The sequence below is a fragment of the Dipodomys merriami genome, unplaced genomic scaffold (genome assembly GCF_024711535.1).
Source record: "Dipodomys merriami isolate MVZ:Mamm:240054 unplaced genomic scaffold, mDipMer1.0.p SCAF_5, whole genome shotgun sequence".
Classification (NCBI taxonomy): Eukaryota; Metazoa; Chordata; class Mammalia; order Rodentia; family Heteromyidae; genus Dipodomys; species Dipodomys merriami.
In genome coordinates this window covers 10,333,243-10,348,266 of record NW_027206068.1, presented here as the reverse complement: position 1 = coordinate 10,348,266, position 15,024 = coordinate 10,333,243, and the positions used below count along the sequence as shown (strand labels likewise).

The 15,024-nt window shown below is 42.9% G+C and overlaps 1 pseudogene; it reads right to left on the bottom strand.

The window, feature by feature from the left end:
- Positions 1-4,521: 4,521 nt before the first annotated feature.
- The window catches only part of LOC138810008 (probable ATP-dependent RNA helicase DDX5), a 56,826-nt pseudogene continuing 46,323 nt past the window's right edge, over positions 4,522-15,024 (bottom strand).

Genomic DNA, 15,024 nt, shown 5'->3' with positions numbered 1-15,024 from the left:
CTAGGTGTCAGTCTCCAAGGCCTGTAAAAGAGAATTGGGGGAGGGGTGACTGAGCTAGTTTGTAATGAGAGGAGGAGATTGGATAGAGGTATCCCACAGGGAAGAGGTGAGAGGTAGGGATTTTTATTTTGTAGCTTCCTAGAGGAGTTTGGCTTAAGGGAGAAATTAGAATTTAGATACCAAAGTGAGTGGACTTAGGAAAGAGAAAAGAATTGGATTATGGTCCGAGTCCCAGAGACATTTTTGGGTGGGAAAAAGAGCAGTAAAAGGAAAAGCAGTAAAAGAGAGAAGCTGGTCCAGTGTGTTAGCCAGCCAGCCACTGTCAGTAACGGATTAACGACAAAGACAGGGCAGAGGCCCATTTATTTAGGGTCTAGAAGGGAAGACGGTGTTAGCCAGAGAAGAAGGTTGGGAAATGTATGTATGCCCACATAGAGAGGCTGGCAGGGATTCAGGAACAGAAGTTAGCAGAAGAAGTTTGTAGTAGACCAACAGTTTTAGTTTTAGTTTTAGAATCTGACTTGGCTACAGAGAGGAAGAGGGAGGAAGGGCGGATCCAGGATGGCTGGCCCTTGAGAGGGAATCTGGGGGGAAGGAGGAGTCCTGGGACCCTGCCTGCATCTCACTCTCAGGGCACTGACAAATGGCTGTCAGCAGGAGTGGAGGCAATTTAGTGGGATGTGATCTCCAGTCTGAGAGAGGGGGGGGGGGGAGCTGATACCAGACAAGAAAAGTTAGAGGAGATGGCGGGGAGATTTATAGCAGAGGACTTAGTGGGCAGGGTAGGACAAAGTTGAAGTAGGGTGAGTATAGGAGGGCTTGGAAAGGGGAGGGGGGGCCGAGGCCTGGCATGAGGAGCAGGGCCACGGACAAGTTAGCTTTGAGAAAGAGGAGGGCTTTGGTCTTGAGAGCTTGAAGGGGAGGAGGAACTGCTGAGAAGATGGCAGGAAGTGAAGAGGGAGAAGGGGCTGAAATAATTACTGCCCATGGGAGGAGCTGCTGAAGGGAAGTAGGAAGGGGCCAGAGGGAGAGCTGGAGTGCGGGAGCGCAAGGAGGAAGCCCGGAGGCCGCCTGTGCAGGCCGGTACCCCTCGGAGGTGGAAGGGGAGGGGTTGAGAAGTCAGAGGCCATGGCGGCAGTGGCGATGGGAGCAGCAGGGAAGCAGGAGGGAGAGAGTGTGAAGACAGTTTGTCCTTGAGAGGGAGAGTTTAAATGATTTCTAGTTTGGAGAGAGATGATTGTTATCGGGAGGTAGTTAGAGAGGGAGAGAGAGAGAAGAAATGAGAAGTTCTGGATGTGCTCCATTTTCTGATTGCTCGCAAGAGTTGTATAAATCCCGAATAATGACAGGGTTAAAGGTGCCCTTAAGCGGCCATTTGGATGGGCTCCCTAGGTCATGCTCAGTTGTACAGATCAATGAGGCACCTGCACATGAGGACAGGTAAAGAGAGAGCATATTGGCCGGTATGTACCCCCAGGGAAAGGAAGAGTAAGAAGTGCTGACTATTGTCTGAGGTGACCTATATAACCTACTGAGACTAGGAGGTAGAAGGGGCTAGGAGGTGTGTGTGGACATGTGGACCAGGGGCTTCATCATGGTGGATTAGGATTTATGGCTGCTGCCCACGTAGTAGATAAGGGGCTGCAGCTGCCCAGACCTGAAGGTCACTCTAAGGGGCTCTTGCTGCTTTATTTGGTGGTAGCTGTCCCAGAGGAGTGCCATCTCAAGGTAAAGGGGATTAGAGGCCTTTACTAAATGGGCCTAGTGTTGCGTAGGAAAGGAGCATGCTAAGCTGTGGAGAGGGGAAGGAGAGTGCTAAGCCATCACAAGGGAGCTTATTGGGCTTACAGCTAATAAACGCAAATACTTAATTTTCTTTTAAATTTCTGTGTGTCTTAAAATTGAGAGGCTATCTGAACCATATGCTTAATCCCTACAGTAGGCATTATTTTTGTTTTACATGAAAACTGGGTATTAAAAAAGATACTCTAGGGCTGGGAAGGTGGCTCAGTGGTAGAGTGCTTGCCTTGCATGCGTGAGGCCCTGGGTTCGATTCCTCAGCACCACATAAGCAGAAAAAAAAAAAGGTGGAAAATAAAAGCTGTGGCTCAAGTGGTAGAGCGCTAGCCTTGAGGTGAAGAGCTGAGGGACAGTGCCCAGGCCCAGAGTTCAGGCCCATGACCAGACCTCCCCCCCCCAAAAAAAAAGATACTCTAGCCAGGCACTGGTGGCTCATGCCTGTGATCCTAGCTACTCAAGAGGCTGAGTAGAGTTTATACTCCTATTTTCATTGCTGCATTATAAAGAATAGTCAAGATAGAGCATTACCATTAAATGACCATCAAATGAATGGATGAAGAAATGTGATATGCATGTAATTAAAAAAACTGTTCATCCAGAAAAAAAAAATAAGAAAATCCTATTGTTGGTGACAATGTGGGTGAAGCTGGAGAACACTCTGCTAAGGTAAAAAAAAATACATACACAGAAAGACAAATACTACAGAATCTCATTTACATGTGGAATCTATCAAGATGGACATAGTATAAGCAGTGTGGAATGGTGATCATGGATGGTATAAGTGGATGGAAAGGGTCTTTTTTGTTTGTTTGTTTTGCAAGTCCTGGAGCTTGAACTCAGGGCCTGGGCTTTGTCCTTGAGCTTCTTTTGCTCAAAGCTAGCACTTTATCACTTGAGCCACAGCACCACTTCCAGTTTTTTCTTTTTTTTTTTTTTTTTTGGTCCGGTCGTGGGGACTGAACTCTGGGCCTGGACACTGTCCCTCAGCTTTTTCAGCTCAAGGCTAGCGCTCTACCACCTGAGCCACAGCACCACTTCCGGCTTTTTACTTTTTGCTTATGTGGGGCTGAGGAATCGAACCCAGGGCCTCATGTATGCAAGGCAAGCGCTCTACCACTGAGCCACCTTCCCAGCCCCACTTCCAGTTTTTTCTGTTTATGTGGTACTGAGGAATTTAACCCAGGGCTTCGTGCATGGTAGGCAAGCACTCTACTACTAAGCCACATTCCCAGCCCTCAATTAAACTACTAGACAGGAAGAATATGGTCTGAAAAGCTACTATTGATATAGTGGCTATATAGTTAATAATGTATATATAATTGAAAATTGCTAAGAGATTAGATCTTAAGTATTCTTACCACAAAAAAAAAAATGGTAAGATTATGAGGTATCAGGGCAGGGAAGGTGGCTCAGTGGTAGAGCACTTGCCTTGCATGCATGAGGCCCTGGGTTCGATTCCTCAGCACCACATAAGCAAAAAGAAAAAAGCCGGAAGTGGCACTGTGGCTCAAGAGGTAGAGTGCTAGCCTTGAGCTGAAGAGGTGAGGGACAGCGCCCAGGCCCAGAGTTCAGGCCCCACAACTGGACCCAAAAAAAAAAAAAAGATTATGAGGTGTTGAATATGCTAATAATTTAATAATTAAGTTTAAGCCAAGCTCACAGAGACAAATGGCACGTTTTCTCTCATATGCAGAAGCTAGATCTAAAATACTCTGAGACATGATAAATTACAAAGACTGTAGGCACTCACACATAGTGAGACCAAAGGAGGATATTCATAGGAGAATACAAAGGTGCACTATCATTGTGCCTCTAATCATATAAAATAATATTTATCAAAATGAACTTCAGGAAAGAACAAGAGGGTTTTTTCTCTATTATTGTTTTTTGTTTTCCTTTTGTCTTATTCATTCATTTATCTGTCTTTGGGATTTAAGTGGGGGCACAGAAGTGGAGGGACAAAAGTTGAACAAATGCAGCAGTGGCACTCACTAGACACTATATTGAAAATGAACTATGCAACTTGTAGGTAGGGATGGGAGGGAAAAACTAGTAGAGAGTAAGGGAAGGGGTGACATTGTACAAAGGAAATATACTCTTTACCTGATTTATAAACTGTAACCGTTCTGTACATCACCTTTATAATAACAATAAAAAAGATTTTTTGTTGTTGCTGTTTTGTTGGTGGGGCTTGAACTCTGCACTGTCCCTCAGCTCTTCAGATCCAGGAAAGTGCTCTACTGTATGAGCCTTAGTGCCACTTGCAGTTTTTTGGTTTTTTGAGATAAGAATGGATTTTCCTGCTCTGGCTGGCTTTGAACCATGACCCTCAAATCGAAGCTTCCTGAGTAGCTAGGATTACAGGCATGAGCCACTGGCCCCCAGCCAATAAAAAGGTTTTTTTTTTTTTGTTTTTGTTTTTTTTTAATTTTGGAGGTTAATTGGAAATAAGAGTCTCATGGGGACTGAGAAGTGGCTCAGTAGTATAGTTAGTGTTTGCCTTACATGCATGAGGCCCTGAGAACAATTCCTCAGCACCACATAAGCAGAAAAAGCAGGAAGTGGCGCTGTGGCTCAAGTGGTACAGTACAGCCTTTAGCTGAAGAGCTGAGGAACAGTGCCCAGGCCCAGAATTCAGGCCCCATGACCGACCCTCTCCCCCCCAAAAAAAATTAAAAAGCCAAACCTTTTCTTGTTCTCTCCCTAGACCTTTTGATCAGATCATGCCAGCATTTCTGTCACCTCCTTGAGACCTTCATAATATTCTATCTGGATCTTTATTCCTCCATACTTCTGTTGTATAACATCAAAATGACCACATTGTCCATCTTAAAGTTAACAGAATAATTAGTGAGAGTTTGGTACGAAATGGACTGACCTGGGTAAACGGCCAGAGTCTGGAATGTACTCCACCCACATTTCTAAGTCAATTATTGGCAGCATGTAATTTCCTCTCTCTGGTGGCTTATGCCCCAGGGAATGCAGGTGCTATGTAGAGGTACTGGTAAGAGGACTCTGCATTTTGTTTCACATTCTCAGCCCTAACCTCAGCTTGAACTTAGAGCCTGGATGCTGTCTGGTAGCTATTTTGCTCAAGACTAGTGCACTACCTCTTTAGCCACAGCTCTACTTAAGGCTATATGATGGTTTTTTGAAGATAAGAATACCTTGGACTTTCCTGACTTCTAATCAAGATCCTCAGATCTTGATCCTGAGTAGCTAGGATTACAGTTGTGAGCTGCCAATGCCCACCTTGCTTTTAACATTCTTTTTTTTTTGGGGGGGGGGAGGGTCTGGTCATGGGGCCTGAACTCTGGGCCTGGGCGCTGTCCCTCAGCTCTTCAGCTCAAGGCTAGCACTCTACCACTTGAGCCACAGCGCCACTTCGGCTTTTTTCTTTTTGCTTATGTGGTGCTGAGGAATCGAACCCAGGGCCTCAGGCATGCAAGGCAAGCGCTCTACCACTGAGCCACCTCCTCACCCCAGCCTTTAACATTCTTTGCTACAGCTTCCAAGTCATTTTGGGGCTAACCTTGCTGAGGTTGTAGTTAAATATACCTATTAGTCAAGAGAAATTAGTCAGTATGAAATCAGAATTTGGGGTGGGGAGTAAAACCAAAATTGTAGTTAAAATTCATTTTTAAAGATTTGCTTACTGATTGAGTTTTACTGAGTTTTCCTTGCACCCATTGCTGAAAAAAATATGGTCCGTAAATTCCAAAATCATAATGCATAGAAGTTTCTAGCAATAGTAAGGAATATCTAGCACTTGGGCTGGTATAAGACTCTGAAAATTTAGGCTGGGAAGGTGACTCAGTGGTAGAGCCCTTGCCTTGCATGCATGAGGCCCTGGGTTCAATTCCTCAGCACCACATAAGCAAAAAGAAAAAAGCCAGAAGTGGCACTGTGGCTCAAGTGGTAGAGCGCTAGCCTTGAGCTGAAGAGCTGAGGGACAGTGCCCAGGCCCCAGAGTTCAGGCCCCATGACTGGACCAAAAAAAAAGACTCTGAAAATTATTTGGTACATAGTAAGATAGACACTTGTCCACTGCCCCTGGTCATCTACTGTGTTGATAATTTTGCATGGCCTCAGAATAATGTTATAAATATCCAGATGGCTCTTGACAAATTACTAAAATAAAACTCCAAGATAAATTACTAAGATAAACTGGTAAAGTTTTAGAATAATTTCTTTCATGTCCTTAGTGATCCTTATTACCAACTTGTTCTTTTGTTAATTGTTATTTTAAAGGTGATGTACAAAGTTGGGTGCCGGTAATTCACTTCTATAATCCTAGCTACTCAGGAGACTGAGATCTGAGGATTTCGGTTCAAAGCCAGCCAGGGCAGGAAAGTCCATGAGGTTCTTATCTCCAATAAACCATTCAAAAAGAGACAAACGTGGCACTGTGGCTCAAGTGGTAGAGCGCTAACTCAGGGACAGCATCCAGGCCCTGAGTTCAAACCTCAAGATTGACCAAAACAAGAACGAACAAACAAAAGATGTACAGAGGGATTACCATTACACCAACTTCTTCAGTGATGGGGTTTGAACTCTAAGCCTGGGCACTGTTGCTGAACTTTTCAGCTCAAGGTATGAGCCACAGTGCCACTTCCAGTTTTCTGGTGGTTAATTGGAGCTAAGAGTCTCTCCAACTTTTTTGCCCAGGCTGACTTTGAACGGCAATCCTCAGATCTCAGCCTCCTGAATAGCTAGAATTAGAGGTGTGAGCTGTCATCACCTGGCACCAACTTGTTCTTATGTAACGAAAAGCCAGTAGTTGATTTCTCAAATACACAAAACAAATATCGTTAGGATAAACACTCTAATGAGAAGATTGTAAATCTTAAAAGAATCTTTAGAATTGAGTACAAAAAAATTGAGGGTCGAGGGGGAGGGGTGTGCTGCTGATCTAGCACTTAGCACAAATCCTTAGGCAAACCACTCTGCCTCCTTGATGAATCCTCCAGGAGTTTCCTTGCCATGTCTCATTTTATGTTCATAGTAAATACTTTCCCACGATAATGGTTAACTAAATCTTGGAAAATAAAAAACTTCCATAATTTTCATAGTGCTCTTATTTATAGAAAACAAAAGGATACTAGCTAATCTTTAACTACAACTGCCCTAAAATTTAGCAAAAGGACTATATATTCCACCTACTGAATGGACAATTCTAGTAAGGCATAGATGTTATGGTATGTTAGTATAAAATCTAAACTTCTATATCACTTATTTTCCCTATACTCAAAAAAGTAGCCTTTGATTAATTAATTAATAGATTTATTGTATATTTTCAATTATCTTAGTTTTAGTGATATGTTTCCTAAGGATCAATCTAAATGTCGATGGTAAGTTAGATCTTTGTTAAAATATGTGTCTTGTTTAACTGGCATAAAAGAAATTAAGCAGTCTGATGCCAGTGTCTCATGTCTATAATCCTAGCTACGAGGGAGGCTGAGATCTAGAGACCCTGGTGCACAACAGTCCATGAGACTCTTATCTTCAATTAACCACCCCCAAACTGGAAGTGGAGCTGTAGCTCAAAGTGGTACAGCACTAACCTTGAGCAAAAAAGCTCAAGTATAGGGCCTAGGCCCTGAGTTCAAGCCTCATGACTGACCAATAAAAAAAAATTAAGTGATATCTTTTTTTTTTTATTTTGGGTCCGGTCGTGGGGCCTAAACTCTGGGCCTGGGCGCTGTCCCTCAGCTCTTCAGCTCAAGGCTAGCACTCTACCACTTGAGCCACAGTGCCACTTGCGGCTTTTTTCTTTTTGCTTACGTGGTGCTGAGGAATCGAACCCAGGGCCTCATGCATGCAAGGCAAGCGCTCTACCACTGAGCCACCTTCCCCTCCCCGATATCTTTTTATGATAATAATTATATCATTGACATTTGAACTAGACAACTTACATTCTTACCTAGACCTTTTGATGCTTATGAGTTTATTATTCCGTAAGGACTACCATGTGACATATATTTTGCCTTTTGTACCTCATAAGGTTTCTGTTGTCATTATCCTTCTGCCACCACAGCACAAAAGCAGCCACAGGCAAATGAGCATGCCTATGTTACACTAAAAGTTGAATGTCACTTAAGTTTTAGTTCCATATAATTTTTACATGTTATTGTTTTACTGTTTACTGTTATTTTTTCCAACCATTTAAAAATACAGAACCACGGGCTGGGAAGGTGGCTCAGTGGTAGAGCGCTTGCCTTGCATGCCTGAGGCCCTGGGTTCAATTCCTCAGCACCACATAAGCAAAAAAGAAAAAAGCCAGAAGTGGCGCTGTGGCTCAAGTGGTAGAGCACTAACCTTGAGCTGAAGAGCTGAGGGACAGTGCCCAGGCCCAGAGTTCAGGCCCCACGACTGGACCCCCCAAAAAACCCAAAAAACAAAAAACAAAACATACAAACAAACAAAAAAACAGAACCAGGGGAGTTGATGGTGTATGACTGTTAACCCAACTACTTAGATGGATCACTTGAATATAAGAGTTAAAGCTAGCCTGGGCAACATGGGGCCAGACCCTGGGAAAGAGAAGAAGGAAGGAAGGAGGGATGGAAGGAAGGAAGAACGGAAGGAAGGAAGGAAGGAAGGAAGGAAGGAAGGAAGGAAGGAAGGAAGGAAGGAAAGAAGAGGGAAGGGAGGGAAGAAGGAAGGAAGAGGGAAGGGAGGGAGGAAGGAAGGAAGGAAGGAAGGAAGGGAGGGAGGGAGGGAGGGAGGGAGGGAGGGAGGGAGGGAGGGAGAAAGAGAGGGAAGGAAGGAAGGAAAGAAGGGAGGAAGGGGAGGAAGAGAGGTAAGGAGGGAGAGAAGGAAGGGAGAGAGGGAAGGAAAAGGAAGGGAAGGAAGGAAGGAAGGAAGGGAAGGGAAGGGAGGGAGGGAGGGAGGAGAGAGAGACAGAAAAGTAAGACAGGGCAGGCCAGGGCAAGGCAAAAGAAAAGCCAGGCACACCAGTGGCTCATGCCTGTAATCCTAGCTATTCAAGAAACTAGACTCTGAGGATGACAGTTTAAAGCCAGCTGGGACAAGAAAGTCCCTAAGACTCTTTGTTGTTGTTGTTTGTCAGTCATGGAGCTTGAACTCTGGGCCTGGGCGCTGTCCCTCAGCTCTTCAGCTCAAGGCTAGAGCCCTACCACTAGAGCCACAGCACCACTTCCAGCTTTTTCTGTTTATGTGATGCTGAGAATCGAACCTAGGGCCTCATGTATGCAAGGCAAGCACTCTATCACTGAGCTACCTTTCCAGCCCCCAAATTAAAAACAACAAATCTAATTTCCATCTCCAATTAAAAACACCAAAAAGCCAGAAATAGTACTGTGGCTCAAGTTGTAAAAGGCTAGCCTTGAGCATGAAAGCTCAGAGACAGCCCTGAGTTCAAGCCCCAGTACAGAGAGAGAGGGAGAGAGAGAGAGAAAAAGAGAGAGAGAGAGAAGAAAAAGTAAAATACCATTTTTACTTTGTCATTCACAGGAAAATAAGCAGTTGAGCTTATAAAAATAGGCAGGAGATCTGGATTTGGTTCAAGGACTGTATATAATTTGACAGCCCTTATTGTACAGAATTAAGGTTTCAGATAAACCTTTTCTCTGGAGTCTAAAAGATTAGGTAAGAATTGTTGCCTGCCAGTATCAACACAGTTTAGCTTCTTTTTAGCCTACCATATACACTCTTTCCTGGCAGAGCAATGAGTAGGAAATTGTGAGATTATGTTTTTAGTTGCCCCTCTTCTAGAGATTTCCCTTCTGTCTCTGGATTCTCTGCCCAAGATCTCCTCCCATGAAACTACTTGGAGGCTGCCCAGTCGGTGCTTTGAGTCAGGAGATCTGGTATTTAAGTTACCTAACACAGAACTTTGCAGAGGTGGGGCTGGCGTCATAATTGTAGCATATTCTCAAAGAACTAATTACTGATCAAAAGTTGGTTTGAATCCATTGCAGCCTCAGTATTCTTCAGATCCATCTGTCCTGTTTTCTGCCTCTCTCAGAGTCAAGGATTCTGTGGATTCTGTCCTATTCCGTGGCAGGTGTAGCAGCAGCAGCAGCAGCAGCAGCAGCAGCAGAGCTAGGTCCCTGGGCATTATGGATGGTCCCCTCCCACACTTGCTCAGTCCTAGGTTCTAGTGCCTGCTTCTGGGATAGGTTATTGCCCCTGGCCTAGTTTACCCCATCATTACCACTACTCTGTGTGTGTGTGTGTGTGTGTGTGTGTTGGTACTAGAGCTTGAACTATGGGCACTGCCCCTTAGCTTTTTCACTCAAGGTTGCCACAACTTGAGCCATAACTCCACTTCTACATTTGTTTGTTTGTTTGTTTTTGCTGGTTAATTGGAGATAAGAGTCTCGTTGGCATCTTGTGGATTTTCCAGCCCTAGCGGTCTTTGAACGTTGATCTTCAGATCTCAGCCTCCTGAGTAGCTAAGATTACAGGCACAAGCCAGCAGTACCTGGCCACCACTTACTTACTCTTAACATTGAATGAAATATGACTGAGGGCTCTCAGAGAAACTTTCCTAGGTGCATTATGAAAAAAATGGAATTTCCTGAAGTTAAGGAAGAGCGATTGATACCAAAGTCAGTGTGGCTATCTATCTGGGTCCTTGCCTTTTGTGGAGTTCAGGCAAGAGGCAAAACTAGTGCAAGTGATAGGAAGGTGCATTTGGAATGGAATGTGTTGGTGGAGGCACTTACCCAATACACCAAATAGAGACATAATGAAGGGCAGATAAAGAATGTTTATTATGATGCCCAGAAATGCTACCAGAGGATGTCTCTCCAGTCACCTTGGCCATCTTTTGCGTATGGGCATGAACATTAGGTTTAAGCAGAGGAAGAGATGGGGGCAAAGATATACATAGTTTAAGAATGTCAGCTAAAGGTGTGATCTAGTTGGTCACCTGTGTCTCCTATATTCCAGATGTTTTTATTGCTGTCATCACTTAGAGAGTGCAATCTGGTTTCCATGAGAGGATTTTCCAGCTCCAGCGCACAGCTTGGCCATTGTAGTTAACTGTCCTCACTTAGGACTGATTTGTCCTATAAGGCTCTCCTGTTCCCCAGGTGGAGTTTCTGTCCCTTGTCATAAGAATGTTATTGATCCCTCCTTTCTTTCATGGAACCCAAGGTAATTGCACATTGATTACAGGGAGAGTGACTTAGTAAAAGCAAATGCAAAATGGAGGCAGATATGCTTAGGTTTTCTCCCTTTAATTCATGGGTCCAAGTAAAAAGAGTCAGCGCTTTTCAGCAAAAATTGTAAGTACCTGTTACACTTTCAATCGACTGAAATTAGGTTGTCTCTTAGATGAAAATGTCAGCCTTAGCCTTTGGAGTTTGAGGACTGACTGAGATTGCCTGGGAGATTCCTATCTGCCTGGCCAAGCTAGCAGGGCTGGGTTCATCTATGAGTCTGTTTGTTTTAATTAATAATAAAAATAAAAGGAAATGCATGAGTTAGACTTTCTCCCATGAACTTGTGTTGCCTGTGATCTGTTTCCTCACAGTATTTAATTGTGGCCAATTTGCTTGTCTTCCTCTCTGACAAAAGCCTAGGGCAAGGACTGTCTTGTTCCCTGTTTTGGACCTATGTGCATGGCATACTACTAGCTGGTTCAGATCAACCATCTGATGAGGAGCTGAATAAAGAGTCCACTAGGCACTAGTTAACTGTGTGATCTCTACCCAAATCTATGTGCTTCCTGAGGTGATTTCCACCTAAATTCAAAGGTTCATTCTTTGCAATGTCCTTATCTTACCTAGAACTGAAGAAGAATTCAACTCACTTTGCAAATCAGTTCTAGGCAGATGCAGTTCCTATATGTATATGCCACCTTATAATATTTTAAATGTCTCCAATAGTCCATTTGTATCACAGTGTTACTGTATCATAGCAACAGAAGAAGCACAAGTCTGGTGATTATTGACTCCATTTCAATCACTCACAGGCCTTTTGTTCCTACATACAGAAATCATTGTTCAGGAAGAATTGTCATTTATAAACATGAGATGGATGCTCAAAAAATTATAAAAATTCCACTCAATAAGACAGATTGGGAGGGAAGATGAATTGTTTGAATATATAATATTTTTAGGTACAGGGCTAAGAGTGCCATGGCTTACTGCTATTTCTTCATAGAGCATTTTAGCAAGGCTTTAAAAAAAATCTTTATTGAGGCTTTTTAAGCTCTAGTAAATAGGGTTTGGAGATTGTATTATCCAATCTCATTCATTCTTTTTTTTTTAATTTAATTTAATTTTATTTGTGAACATACTGTACAGAGGGGTTACAATTACATGGGCAGGATAATGCGTACATAGGTCCCATGGTTTCCCTTATTTGCAATATCTAGTATATGTATGAGTCAAGCGGAAAAGGTCAGATAATGTGATGTCAGGAAAATGAACCCTTAGATATGTATTTTAATATTTTTTCTTTCATGCATGTGTTTCTAATGCATTTATAAGATAATCTCTTTGTTGCTTTGTATGTCCCTCCCCCACAGTATAACCTCTGCTTTCACTATATTTGATGTCAGTATAACTTGTGGAGGAGATGGGGAAAAACCAGTTGTTCAAGGATACAGGTGGACCTGTTGCAACAATGAGAAGTACAAGTTGTCATGTCCAAAACGAGCTTTACAATCTCATTCATTCTTAAAGGTCTTATTTTTAAAATCTTTCCTATCTCTATGTTCTCTGTATCTTCAGGTTAATCATTGCACTGACTCCGGAGAGAGATACGGTTGGAATCACTAGAAACCAAAATGCAGTTGGACTCACACCTGTAATCCTAGCTACTAAGGAGGCTAAGATCTGGGTACCTGGTTCAAAATTAGCCAGGACAGGAAAATGCATGAGACCAACTAACCACCAAAAAAAGTAGAGCTGTGGCTCAAATGAAGCTCAGGCCCCACGACCGGACCAAAAAAAAAAAAAAAGAAAGAAAGGACCCCACTCTTGAGTGAACAAAGCTAAAGGAAAGCTCGTAAGCCCTGAGTTGGAGGAGGTGTCCATGCAAAAGCTGATGGTGACTGCAGCTTCCATTAGGTGGATAATTTGTACTTGTTATCTGCTTTCCCTTACCAGAATGCAGACTCCACTCATATCTCGCTGATTTCCTCATTTCCAGTCCTGGGACTTGAACCCAGGGCCTGGCACTGTCCCTCAGCTTCTTTTGCTCAAACTAACACTCTACCACTTGAGCCACAGTGCCACTTCTGGCTTTTTTGTTTGTTTGTTTATGTGGTACTGAGGAAATGAACCCAGGGCTTCGTGAACACTAGGCAAACACTCTACCACTGGCCACATGCCCAGCCCTCATTGATATATTTTTATTCCCTAGAAGAAACTCAGGTAGTGATGATGGCATCTGTTTGGAATTACAACACTCAAGAAACTGAGGCAGAAGGATTGTATGTTCTAGGACTGACCTGGAATAGACAGCAAGATCCTTCCTCAAAAACACAAAGATAAAGGAGGAAGCAACAATGTTTGGTAAGAAATGCACTCATTACCTTGCCCATGTAATTGTGGTATTTTCACAATAAAAAAAAACACACAAAGAAAGAAACATATGTATATAGAGAAACATACAGAGAGACAAACAGACAGATGCACCAGGTCAAACAAATGCTTAGTAAATATTTGATAAATAAATAATTGCTGGAGACATAATGTCTTCAGCATATAGTTAATCTAATTTTCCCTCTCCCTTCTTGTCCCTTATGAGTTGGATTAAGTTGCCTCTGGGTATAGAAAATCACCTATCCGGGGCTGGGAAGGTGACTCAGTGGTAGAGCGCTTGCCTTGCATGCATGAGGCCCTGGGTTCGATTCCTCAGCACCACATAAGCAAAAAAGAAAAAAAGCCAGAAGTGGCTCTGTGGCTCAAGTGGTAGAGCACTCGCCTTGAGCTGAAGAGCTGAGGGACAATGCCCAGGCCCAGAGTTCAGGCCCCACGACCGGATACCCCCCTCCCCAAAATAATAATATCAATAAAATAATTTTAAAAAAGAAGAAAAAAAGGAAGAAATAAAGAAAATTAAATCAGGAGTATTTTTTCTGTTTACATAAAAACCAAGGAAAGGAGCAGGGCAGCGGTGGCTCACACCTGTAATCCTAGATACTCAAGTGGCTGAGCGATCTGAGGATTGTGGTTCAAAGCCAGCCTAGGCAGGAAAGTTCCTGTGAGATTCTTATCTCTGATTAACCACTCAAAACTGGAAGTGGTGCTGTGGTTCAAGTGGTAGAGTACTAGCCTGGAGTCCGGGCCCTGAGTTCATAGCCCTACAACCACCACCAACAACAACAACAAAAAAGGAAAATTCCTTCTGTCTGGCCATAGTGAGTATATATAGTATTAGTATCTTTTATAAGGTAAGAAGTCATGCTTTAATCTTAGGAAGAACAAGATAAGAAAACTTACCCATAAATCCCCAAAAGTATTGATTTCTACTTAGCTCTTTTTTAATCATAAAGAGCAATTGCCTAACATTGTTCATTATAGTTAATGTTCTAAAGTTTGTTTACACTATTAGTAGAATGTGAACTCAAGTGCTTTGACTCTTGCTGGGCTTGCTTAATTTGACTGGGGCTTCACTATGCTTGCCATGCCTTCAGTTCATTACCTTGTTGGTTAATTGGAGATTGATTTTTTGTTCACAAGCTGTCTTTGATCTGTGATCCTCTAGATCTCAGACTCCTGAGTAGCTAGGATTATGGATGTGACCCACTGGTGTTCTGCACAACTGAAGTCTTTCACCAGGCATTTGCATCCCTTATTGAGAAATTGAATGAGTAGGGCCATATAATACAATGTGAAAACAGAAATTGTTTTCCAGGATATTTTCATCACTTTTTGCAGAATATCAGTTAAAAATACTTGTAATCCACAGGTTTTTTTTTTTTTTTAATAATACCCTAAAGGATGTCAGTAATAAGATCTTACATTGTTTTGTTTTAGGGTTTTATTTGTTTTGGGGTTTTTGTTGGTCGTGGAGCTTGAACTCGGCCTGGGCACTGTCCCTGAGCTCTTCAGCTCCAGGTTAATGCTCTACCACTTGAGCCACAGCACCATTTCTGGGTTTTTCTGTATATGTGGTACTGAGGAATCGAACCCAGGGCCTCATGCATGTGAAGCAAACCCTCTACCACTGAGCCACCTTCCCAGCCCTCCACAGGTTTTTAAACTGAATTATGGTTTAGCTAATGGAAGCTTTTATTGA